Raw genomic sequence first — 12,854 nt, 5'->3', positions numbered from 1 at the left:
GCAGCGCCCGGATCCCTGCGCGCTGCCAGGCGCGCCGAGATCCCTCCGCCAAGGGAAATAGTGCCGCGCTGCTGCGCGCCTGGCGCGGGGGGGGAAAGGGCTTTGTCTGGGGAGTAAGGGAGCAGAGGAATAGGAAAATAGTTATTGTTAATTGTCATCGTGTTGTTTATTATCATAGCATCATTACTGATTATTATTATATTATTATCCATTTATTGCATATTATTACATATTTATTATGTAATGTAATGTAATGAAATGTAATAATGTATTACAATTTATATTATATTATATTATATTATATTATATTATATTATATTATATTATATTATATTATATTATATTATATTATATTATATTATATTATATTATTATATAACATAACATTATATTATTATACTACATGCTATAATTAATAATATCGTCTATTTAACAATTAATAATATAGTATATTATTATTATAATTATATATGGAGGCAGGGATTATATAATAATATTATATCATATCATATCATTATTGCTTATTATCACATTATCGTCAATTATCATAACATCATTATTAGTACTATCAAATAATATTATAGTATTAGAATATAAATTATTCTAACGTGTATATAACGTGTATTTTATAAGTATGTAAATATGTGTATATGATATGTAGTATGTGCTATAGAAAGTAGGTAGTTAATATTTATGCAAAATAAATATTATATTATTATAAATTGTAATATATATCACACTATTCTTTTCTTTTCTATTCTATTCTATTCTATTCTATTCTATTCTATTCCATTCCATTCCATTCCATTCCATTAATTATTATCATTATATTAAAGCATTAGAATATAAATTATTCTGATGTGTGTATAATGTGTATTTAGTACGTATGTAAATATGTGTATCTGATATGTATTATGTGCTATAGAAAACAGGTGTTTAATATTTATGCAAATATTTGTATATACTGTGTATTATATGCAATAGAAAAATGTATAAATTATGTATTATATACCATATAAAAAGACATCTGTATGTAGCTTGTATCAATTACAGCATATTATTGATAATTTAATAGTAATTATGCTAATGTTAACGGTATATTAATTATTATAGAGTGCAATTAACATAATGACACACAACATATTAAGTACGTATTGTATCATGGAGTATAATTATATGGTATAAAAATTGTGCATATTGTGTAGGTGCTATAGAGGTTTATATACATTATGTATATTTTTATATGCTATATATATTTTATAGAGCATATATATTTATATGTGCTATATATATGTTTATATATGCTATATATTTATATATGTTATATATATTTGTATATGTTATATATGTTTATATATGCTATATATGTTTATATGTGTTATATATATGTTTATATATGTTACATATTTATATATATTATATATGTTTATATATTCTATATCTATATCTATAATATATATGTTTATATATTCTATATCTATTTCTTGCAGCAGAAAGCCAACCTTGCCCTGAGAGTATTTGGGATAAAAACCTCAGGAAGAAACACCTTTCTATCCTGAAAACAATTAGCTGATTTCTACATATTAGATACATTTTTTTATTATGAAGGGTACTGAGTTTGCAGCAATTATTACCCAACTTTTTGAGATTAAATCTCCATGAGCTTGGCTTGAAAAGAGCAACCCCAGAAGAGAACAAAGCAGGGTTTCACAAGGTTTTTGTTTTTATTTGCATGGGCAGATGGTGGCAGGACAAGGGCGCTGGTTTCAGGCCTGCAGAGGGGATGTGTAAATGGAATTTTGGGGAGGAATTCCTGCCCCATCCCTGGCAGTGTCCAAGGCCAGGCTGGAGCACCCTGGGACGGTGGGAGGTGTCCCTGTCACCTTGTAAAAATGACCTTTAGAGCATCCAGAATAAGTTCACAGACTGGTATTGACACCATTTTATAAACAATTTTATATCCCAGTCGTCTTCTCCACAAAAATCAACCAAAGAGTGAAAGCCTTGCAAAGCAGGAGTATTCCTCTGTGGTAAACAATAGTCTTGGAGAGAACATCACATCAATTAAGGCAGCTCCTCTTCCCTGCAAGCTGACATCCCCAAAAATTGGAACAGAAGGATCTGTGAAGAGAGAATATTGCACACAACAGATACCGCGAATTGTTGTGTACTGTGGGGGAGCAGTTGTTTGTGTTGGAGATATCAGCAGATCTTTATTCCTATTTAACCATATTTTAGTCCCTGATGTGGGAGTTTGAACTCCCGGGGTGGATCAGGGGAAGAGCTCGCATGGAAATCAGCAGAGGAAAAATCACCCCAAAGCCCCTCCAGCTCAGGGATGGGGCAGAATAAAGGAAAATCTGGGGACACCATTTCACCTGGAGCAGAATTCCTGAAATATGAGCTTTTCTTCTCAAAATACTTCACAGAGCAAAGACATCAAGAGTCTAGCCTGAATTTAGGCCTCCAAGTAATTTAAAAGCAGAATCATGGGTTTTATGATGAAAATCCAATGGAGACGAGTCCCAGGCATATCCAAATGGAATGAGGTGCTCCAAGTACATTACCTGACACATTTCCCTTTTTTTTTGGCCATTAACAGAGGTTTATGGGCCATGCTTGTGCATTTAATATATAAAATAAAAAGGGGAAAAAAATCCCATCAATCAATAACTGAAGTGCAAGTCTCAGTTCCTGACTTCACTGGGTACTTGGCATAAAAGTGAGCAGGAAATTTGAAGTTTTCTGCCACATTTAAAAGCAGCAGCAGTGGAATCTGTCAAATTAATTCCACTTCTGCTATGCAAATATCATAAAAGTGAATTTTAACTATACAGGCATTTCACAAATATTAGACCCAGATTTTTAAACCACAAAGCAGAGTCCTCCCTTATTTGGAGGCTCTGGAAAAGGGGCAGAATTAGGGAATGCACCTCAGAATTCCTCCTGGCCAGAGGGGGATTGTTCTGTGCTCTGCAGATGTTTATGGTGATGGATAACAACACTATGCAAAATGACCTCAGATCAATATTCTTCACAGCCAGGCAATAAAAGCTGAGACAGTCCCTTGAAACATCCCTCTCTTTGCCACAGATTATTTTTAAAAGTCTTAATATAGAAGAAAAGTAAGAGTATCTCCCTCTCCTTTTTAGACAAGGTGGCTCACAGAGATATTCCTGTGCTCTGGTGATGTCACAAACCAAGGAATGAGGGTGAAGTCATCAGAACTGGAGAGGTGAAATTACAGCCCAGAAATTCAGAATCTGAGCACTCAGAACTTGGACTTCTTTATGTCCATACCTGGAGCTCCAAGCTTTATCCTGGATTTCTCCTGGAGTTCTGCTGCCCACAGCCAGGGATGGCTCCTGCCCAGAGCTGGGAGCATTTGGATGTGGAGCTGTAGGTGATGGAAATAGCCAGGGAAGGGATGTTCCATTTCCTGGCCATGCCCTGTCACTCTGACTCACAGCTCACATGTCACCCAGCTGATGGCATCCCTGGGAGTCACCTGGCACTTGGGGGAATTCGGGAAATCTCCCATCCTTGAGGATAAAATGTTACATTTAACATGCAGGCTTCCATGTAAAAAACCATTCCACACTGCCAGTGTGCACTAAATGTCTCATTTTAATATTTTTAACCTACCCAGTCAGCTCTGGTGCTTCAATTCAAAGGAACAAAGGATTCTCAGCTGAGCAGAATCACAGAAATTAAAAGGAGTGTACAGAGTATATGAGGATTAATTGACTGTTCTCTTCCACTCTCCCCGTGATGTCACTGGTTTCTGTTTTAATTTAAAATATTAAAGGTATTTAAAGCACCTCCATCACCCAGTGCCTCTAAATAACAGACACCAGCATCACTAATACCTGGCTATTTTAAAAGAACAGCTGCTCTAGTTGCTGATTTTATTTATAATAATATTTATTCCAAGCCTCACCATCACATCATGCCCATTAATGCAAGTGTAAAACCAGTGTGTGCAAAATTAGCATGGAAAAGACTAAAACAAGAGGGTGTCTCGTGGTAGCAAGCAATTGGATTGTTTTAATTGAAAAAAATCCATCCCTCAGGCTGCTTTGATTTAAAAGAAGTAGGGATCTGCCTGGCAGGAATGTTCAAGCACATGTGCAAGCTCTGGGGAGCCACATTCCCTGCACATGGGTGCCCTGCCAGAGCCACACTCAGCACATCCACCCCCAGAGCTGCCTCTAAAGCATCAATGACCACTGGACTCACTTTGAAACTTAATAAAGGCTCCCCCATCCCCCAGAAGCAAAGAGCTGTCCAAAAAACCAACAAAAAAAGAGCAATTTACAACTTTTTGCTCCTCTCTTTCCTTACCACAGGGAGCTCCTTGCCAGTCAGGGCTGCAGAAGACGAATCCACTGGAGCAGAACTGTGCTTTAATTTTCCTCTTGCTGAGAGGCAACTAAACAGGATTATGCTGATTGCCCACCAGGCAGGCAGGTAGGCAGTCATTCCAAGGGAAAAAAAAAAAGGAATAATTCCATTTTTAAATCAGCCCAGAGCAGAGCTGAATGTTTCCCCAACATTCTTTGGTTGTGACTGGGTTTCAGGCACAGAAGAATAAAACTTGTAACAGAATCTCACTCTCTGACTCTGTGTTATGTCAGCTTCACATTTCTCCAAAAATATTGTGGAGAGGATAAAAATATGAGTAAAGGAGTGTTTCTATTTTTGCATAATGGTCTTAAGATGGTGCTGAAATGCAGTGAGAAAGAAAAAGATCCTGGAAAATTCTTGCTGTTGAGGCAAAAATCATTTTTTTCTGGAACTGAATCCATCCTCTGCTTTGTTACCCAAGCTTGGATGGAGTCTCTGGGATTTACAACACCCAGGTTGTTTTGAGGCAGCTTCCCAGGCACATCTGGATGCTGAAATTCAGCCACGAAACCTTTGGGCACCACTTTTGGAATGTCATCTTTGCCATCACCAGTCTGGGGGCCTGAATTCACTGGTGAGCATCACCCCCAGTCCCCAGGGCAGCTGCTGCCCCTCCAGGCCTGACCAGGATTTTCAGAGCTTTGCCTCATGGACCTGTCCTTGGCTTTTAGAGTTTTGATTGCTGCTGCCCTTGTGCTGCAGTCCGAATTAAAGCGATGTTAAATGATTTAAACACAAGATGCTGCTCCACAGGCAGGTTCTTCATGTAAAGCACTCAGCAATAAACAATGTGGGGGTTTTCATCTCCACATCAGGGTGAGGAGGCCCCAGGTTGGCCTGAATGCCACTGAAACCCCCCAGGTGGGACCAGGAGAGCATCCTCAGTGTGGCTTTAGCTCTGCTCACCCAGGTTCCCTCTCTGAGGAGGAACTGTTGGGTGACAAAGCAGCGGCTCTGTGCTGCCAGGAGCGGTGCCAGATGATGGAAGATGATGCATTTCTCTGGCAGATGTCTGCCATCTGCACAGCTGCTCCAGCCTCTCTTGGAGAAGGGCTGTGCTCGTCATGGAAGGGGAACAAAACAGCACAAAAACCTTTGCTAGGGCTCTTTGAGGGCATTTTGATCCCAGTCAGGTGGGACAGTCGGGGACAGACACTGCCTTTGGCAGCCAGTGGGGTCCCCAGGGCCTGGAACTTGTGATAAATCTGGAGACAAAAACATCATCACCCTTGAACACAGCCCAGCTTGTGCAGCTTCCCTGCAATCCAGCAGCACCCCTGGCAAGATGCTGGAATTCAGCACATTCCCCCATTATTTCATATTTCTCATTTTACAAAACTTGGTTTCCCCAAGTCCTCATTGTTCTGTAACCCCAAACTCGGAGCGTTTTCCCAGCACAGCCCCTGCTGAGGACACAGCCCAAAAAAGCTGAACAAAGTCACCTTAGCCGAGCACAGTTTGATTTAGTGATGTGTCTGTGGGAAACCTGTGGCCAAAGGGAGCTGAAATCAGAGCTCCCGAGCCTCAGCTCAAACCGTGGAGCACCAGGCCAATCCCGAACCAGCAGGATGGAAATAAATGCAAGAAAAACAAAATATCCCTTCCCCTCTCCCTCAAGCCCCTCTCCAAAGCTCCATTGCAGCAATGTGAGTAATTAACACCTAAGCTGGGATTTTTCCTTTCAAGTATATTTAATGTTACAAAGCCTCTGGAACTGTGGGATCTTGCCCCCTTTTTTTTTTTTTTTGCCATTTCAAGTTTTGTTTCTTGTTATTCCAGTTCCAGATGAGAAGGGACGTAAATATTTTCCTTCTCAAAGCCAAGCTATTCTGCAAAGATGTTTTTCTGAATGAAAGTCACTGCCATTCCACAGCCCACACTCCCTTTGTGCTTCCCATCATTTTTTTTTTTGAAGCCTAAACCAGCCCCTTGGGCACGCTAGCACTCAGCAGTGGATCAGAGGAAATGACTCACAATTCCAGGGCTAATCAATATCCACACTGTGCTTCATTCCCAGCATGGCTGGGAGTCAGAGCCACCACAGCACCAGGCCATTAAACACAGCCATTTGAGCTGGGGTTAACTCTGAGATCAGCTTTTATCTTAGAAACAGTCAAACACTTAACAGGGCTGCTGCACTGAAGGAAATCACTTTCAGTATTTCAAATCACTTGCAATATTTCAAATTTCCATCTTAGGTGTCTGACCAAGCCTTACTTCTGAAATAATCCCACTACAAAAGACCCTTCTGGCCCTGCAGGAAAGGATCCAGTCCTAGTGTCAGGCTGGTATTTCCTATTTTTGCTACCAAGATCAAAATATGCAGCAGAGGGAGCAAAGCTGTTTATTTGTAGGACCTTTAAAATGCATGTGGAACGTGCATCTTCCTGCAGGACTCTGGTTGAACACGTAAATTGCATTTTTAAACTCCATGAACTCCTTTTCTTCCTCCTCCCACTCTTCCCCAAGCTCTGTGCAATGTCTGGGAAGTTGCTCACACCATGGAAGATGGAAATGTGAGAAATGGTTTTTTCCCAGAAATGTTTTATATGATCTAATCAAAATATATTTCAGAATTGGGAAATCTACATAAAAAAAATAAAATCCTGCTTAATCACAGGTTCATCTTCTGCCCATTGCCCCTGTTTATGATTGAGCAGCATGGGAAAGCTGCAGAATAATTCATCTTGGCATAAAGGGAGTGTGGTCTCACTGCTGGCACAATGCAATCCTCCAAATTGTGCTCTCCATATAAATCACAGCACAAATGGAGCAAAGAGGAGGAAAATCCAATAGCAGAAGATTCTGTTTCATGTTTCTGTGCTGTGTTTCCGGCTCATTTAGGGCGTACACAGGGTGAGGTGAGCTGGGCTCACGTGGGGCACCTCTCCACAACTGGGGGAGAATCACATTTCTGATCAGCCAGGTGACAACTTGGTTATCTCTTGGGGTTTTTTCCTCACTCTTTTCTGACTTCATGAGGGAAAAAAAAAAAATTCAGCAATAAGTTATTATGGAATTTGTCCCTGGATTTTTAGTTTGCAATCTGCTTCATTTAAGCTAAAAGTACAACTCACCCTATTTTTTCCTGTAATGCAGCCCCAGGGTTGGGGTTTTTTTGCATAACAATCCTTTGTACATCAAGGCCTGGTTTCTACTTTCTTAGCTGAGGAGTAATTTTGTATTTCTGGCCTTTTTGGAATAAAATCCCAGTTGGAGATTGGTGCTTCCCCATGAATAGAGGCATCATTTTCCCTGCTGCCCCCCTCCACCCCCAGCAGCACAAAGTGCCCTTGTCAGGGCAGAGCTGGACGTAAACAAATCCCAGATGGGGGCTCCAACACATCCCTCCCTGCAATACTGATCCTGGAGCAAAGATGGCAAAAAAACCCACCAAGGATGTTTTTATAGAAGGAAAGGGGGAAACCCTTCAAGGCGTGGGGTTTGTGTTTGGCACTGAGAGCTGCCAGCAGCCCCAGAGTATCCCAGGCCCACAGGGAGGCTCAGGGTAATTACCTGCCCTGGGCCCCTGCCAGGGAAGGGATCAGCACCACCCTGCTCATGTAGGACATTAGGGGAGCTCTAATGCCATTAATTTATGGCAGAGGCCCAGGGTGGGAGGAACAGGGGGCTGTGCTCCATCAGGGTGACAGCAGGGACACAGCCAGAGGCAAAAGGTGGCACTGCCAGCACCGCCAAAAGCTCTGCAGGCTGAGAGAGGTTCTGTCCTTCTGCTGGGAGCTTCACCTGTGAGAACCCACAGCTCCAAGCCCTGTAGAATTCCCTTTATTCTGCCTTTAGGAATTTAGAATTCCCTTTATTCTGCCTTTAGGAATTTAGAATTCCCTTCATTCTGCGTTTAGGAATTTGGAATTCCCTTCATTCTGCGTTTAGGAATTTGGAATTCCCTTGATTCTGCCTTTAGGAATTTGGAATTCCCTTCATTCTGCCTTTAGGAATTTGGAATTCCCTTTATTCTGCCTTTAGGAATTTGGAATTCCCTTCATTCTGCCTTTAGGAATTTGGAATTCCCTTCATTCTGCATTTGTTCTTCCCCCTGGTTTGTGGTTTGCAGTGGGGGCTGCAGTGCGGGCTCCCTGTCCCACTGCAGGGTAAATCCAGCACAGAACGTGGTGAATTCACACCAAACCAGGGCAGGTGGTTCTCAGCTCAGACTGGCAGCTTTAGCCTCTCCAGAAAGAACAATTGTCATGGTCTCCTGGCCACAATAATCATTATTCACTTTGATTTGCTGTGGTTACAGGTGGGCAGACGGGGCTGGGGAGCTCGGGCTGTGGGATCTCAGAGGCTGAGCAGAGCTGCTGAGTCCTGGTGCTCACTAATCCATCGCTGCTGCCTTCTGCTCTGACCTTCTGCAGCTCTGCACAGAGCCCCAGCCTGCAAAATGTCCCCAGACTAATTAACCAAAGTGTTTAATAAGGAACGGGGCTACTGCTGGTAATTCAGCATCTCATTTCTGATGGATGGCGTTACCGAGAGTATTCCTGAAATCAGCCATTAATTCAGGCAACACATTTTCTGCCTTTGGGAAGATAATGGCTCCCAATTTTCCTTGGTTTAACCTCCTGCAAATCTGCAAGACTTTCTGCAAGAATAATTTCCATTCGAACATTCCCTGACTGTTTTTCCAGAAAAACCAATAAAAAACAAAAAACAAAAAAAAGCCCAAAATGGAGTTGAAAATGGAAGGTTTCTCTCTCCCAGCAGAAAATGACAGAGGCCAACTTGGAAAAGTGCAGGATTTGTTACAAGCAAGCTGCATCCTGGCAGTAAAACTCCTGGTCCTACTTGCTGCTTGCATCTGTCCCAAGAGGAGCTCAAAAGAAAGAAGAAAACTGAGATTTTACATTTACAGCCTACCTATGCCCCATTGTGTCTTTGTTGTTATCTGTGAGGGAAAAAAAAATCCATTAAAATTTGGAGGTGGGAGATAAATAAATGCAATTATATTCCTGGATATCAGCAGCAAACTCCTGACAAAGTTTCAACCTTGTTTTGGTGCTGGGGATTAGCTGATAGTGTTAAAAAACAAGGCTGAAATAAAGAAACCTTTAACTGACAAAACACAGGCTCTCCCTTCCTGCTGCTACCTAATGTTTGGGAATAAGGGGTGTAAACTGTGATTAGGAGGCAAAATATTTGGCTCAGAGCAGCTCTGAAATTTACCAAAAGCATGGGTGAAAGTTGGAGTGTTTGAGTGCGAATGGTGATTATGGTCAGTAATTACAGCCTTTCAGCCTGACAAAACACTGAAATTCCATTAAATTCTCTGATTTAAGGTGGGCTGGGCCAGATTTCCCATCCTGTTCATCATCTGGAAGCACCTGCAGATTAGGAAAAAAAAAAAAATCCTCACTTGAGGAAAACCCACAGCAGCACCTGGGCTCGGAGCTCTCTCAGAAAAGAGGCTTTTTTCTCCCCTGTTTTTTTATGATATTTACATTTCAGTTGTGGTTTCTTTTGATGAGTTCATTTGCCTTTGTGTGGTTTGTCTGATTGCGAGGCATTCCTCCACTGAAAGAACATAAATATTTACAGAGCACCCAACATCAGAAATGCCTTTTGTAGCGAGATTCCACCACTTGCAGCCTGCAAGGAAAACTTGCAATTAACTGCCACGGGCTGCTGGCATTTGCATCCAGGAGACAAATCCAATTTATTGGCTTTGAGAGCACCAGGACTAGAGGTTTTCTCAGGAAAAAGTGGAGATTTCCTGCTCCAAAGGCAATTCTGGCCTGAATTCCCCACTGACCACGCTGTGATCAGGCAGTGAGAGGATATAAAAGTGAGAGGATATGAAAGTGAGCTCTGGAAAAAACTTTGATTTGGTGCCAAGGCGTGGCAGCTGATGGGACAAAGGGAACACCTGCAGGAGCCCGTCCCACACACCTCTGAGGCAGCTTCAAAGGCTTCTGCCTCCAGCTCCTGCTCCTCCTGCCACAACAGAGGCACCCAGGTGTGACAGCAGCTCCATCCTCATCCTCATCCTCACGCAGCCCCTCCAAGCCCAGCCCAGCTCACACCAGGGGCATTTCACAAACCCAAAGCTCTCAGGGACAGGGTGCAGGACTCCCTGAATGCCCCTGGGTCTCCAAATATCCCCTCCCATGTCCCCATCCCACTTTGTTGTGACAGGAGGTTTTGGGGTTGGTGAAGATCTCCAGGGAGGTTTGGAGTGCCCGTCCCTGGAGGTGCCCAGGGAAGGGCTGGAGGTGGCACTCAGGGCTCTGGGCTGGGCACAGGTTGCATTCAATGGTCTCACAGGACTTTTCCAAGCTCAGTGATCCCATGGCAAAGTGATGCTTTAACCTGTCAGGATTTCTGGCTGCTCACAGTGACCCCAGATGTGTCACAAAGTCTCTTTTCCCAGCCCGGCGCTTGAAGAAGCAGTCAGAGCTCTTCATTTCTCGGTCTCAAGGTTGTTCATTGTTTCTTACCTATAAAATTCTTTCTCCTGTCCTGCTGAGGTCCACTCAGCACAACAGTCAGAGGCATTCTGATACCCTCAGGGTGTTGTTATCTTTTTGTACTAAAAACTACCTGTACAATATTTACCATAACTTCCCAATACCCATCACCTGTGTTAGACACTGAGCTTCTACTCTAAACCAATCCCAAAGTGCCACCAGCACAGCAGAAGATGGAGGCCAAGAAGAAGAAGGAGAAAAGCTGGACACGCCCAGATTCCTCCATCTTGCTCCCCTGAACCCCCATTCTAAAAACCCACAAAAATCTCCTTTTTCACCCTGTGATAAATTCACTGTCATTCTACTTAATTTGTCTGGCTGGACACACCCAGATTCCTCCATCTTGCTCCCCTGAACCCCCATTCTAAAAACCCACAAAAATCTCCTTTTTCACCCTGTGATAAATTCACTGTCATTCTACTTAATTTGTCTGGCTGGACACACCCAGATCCCTCCATCTTGCTCCCCTGAACCCCCATTCTAAAAACCCACAAAAATCTATTTTTTCACCCCGTGATAAATTCACCATCACTCTATTTAATTTGTCGTGGCTTGCAGATCTTCACCTAAGGTTGGTGACTCGCTCCAGGGGTGACAATCAGACCCACAGGGGCATGCTGGGCTCTGTGCCAGGCTCTGGGCTGCCCAGGACGGACAGAGGGACGTGCAGGGCCTGCCATTCCCCGCCGGGCCGGAGGCTGCAGAGCAGCACGGCCCTGCCCAGCAGGCCCTGCTGTTGCCATGGCAATGTGGCACCGGGCTCCGAGCTAAAGTTCAGCTCAGCTGGGCTCGCTCTGGGCTTTCTCTGTGGGATCTGCCCGATGTGGGTGGCTCCTGCCAGGGAGGGCACCCATGGCTGGGGGCAGCAGCACTGCCAGGGCATCCTCCCCTCTCTGGGGTGAGCCTGTACCTGTAATTCATTGATTTAAGCGCTGTTCAAGAGCACATTTCTGGTAGCTCTGCACATCCCAGCCCCTCCTCAGCGTCCTTCACACCCTGCCCTGCAGCTCCTGCCTGCCAGCTCAGGGTGAAACCTCTGCAGCTCCTCTCTCCCCTGGCCAGGCGAGGCTGAGAGGGACAGGGGGTCCCAAAGCCCCTCTGAGGAAATTCCCAGTGCTGGGGTCCTGCAGGAGGCTTGGAAAAGGTTTGGAGAATTCTCTTTTTCAAAAACAAACAGAGAATTTTCTGCTTGCTGAGTGGAACAACGGGTCACAAACCTCCCCAAGGAAATCTGGGCACTCCAGTGCTGGGGTCCACAAGGAGGCTTGGAAAAGGCTTGGAGAATTTTCTTTCTCAAAAAAAAGAGAGGATTTTCTCCTTGGAAAAGGTTTGGACAATTTTCTCCTTGCTGAGGTGGACAAAACCACCCCGAGGAAATTCCCAGTGCTGGGGTCTACAAAGAGGCTTGGAAAAGGCTTGAAGAATTCTCTTTCTCAAAAAAAGAGAGGATTTTCTCCTTGGAAAAGGCTTGGAGAATTCTCTTTCTCAAAAAAAGAGAGGATTTTCTCCTTGGAAAAGGCTTGAAGAATTCTCTTTCTCAAAAAAAGAGAGGTTTTTCTCCTTGGAAAAGGTTTGGAGAATTCTCTTTCTCAAAAAAAGAGAGGATTTTCTCCTTGCTGAGTGGGACAAAACCCCCCCCGCCCCATAGGAAATTCCCAGTGCTGGAGTCCAGCAAGAGGTTTGGAAAAGGTTTGGAAAATTCTCTATCTCAAAAATAAAGCGCATTTTTTTCCTCCTTGCTGAGTGGGATAAGGGGTCACAAACCCCCCCTCCAAAGGAAATTCCCAGTGCTGGAGTCCAGCAGGAGGCTTGGAATAGGCTTGGAGAATTCTCTTTCTCAAAAAAAGAGAGGATTTTCTGCTTGCTGTCCACCCACCTGGCCCAGAGAGGATCCGATGTCGATGTGGTGTGGGTGAGGAATGCAGGGCCAGGAAAACAAACAGGCTCTGGTGATTAAAG

General features: G+C 43.5%; 1 long non-coding RNA gene across 1 annotated transcript; it reads right to left on the bottom strand.

The window, feature by feature from the left end:
• Positions 1 to 1,700: 1,700 nt before the first annotated feature.
• Positions 1,701 to 12,854, bottom strand: LOC143695644 (uncharacterized). The gene is made up of 2 exons (XR_013185062.1): positions 12,772 to 12,854; positions 1,701 to 2,121 (listed from the first exon to the last, which is right to left on the bottom strand). It is a non-coding gene; the product is annotated as an uncharacterized LOC143695644 (long non-coding RNA).

The sequence above is a fragment of the Agelaius phoeniceus genome, chromosome 23 (assembly GCF_051311805.1).
Source record: "Agelaius phoeniceus isolate bAgePho1 chromosome 23, bAgePho1.hap1, whole genome shotgun sequence".
NCBI lineage: Eukaryota > Metazoa > Chordata > Aves > Passeriformes > Icteridae > Agelaius > Agelaius phoeniceus.
This window is presented reverse-complemented; position numbering and strand designations above follow the sequence as displayed.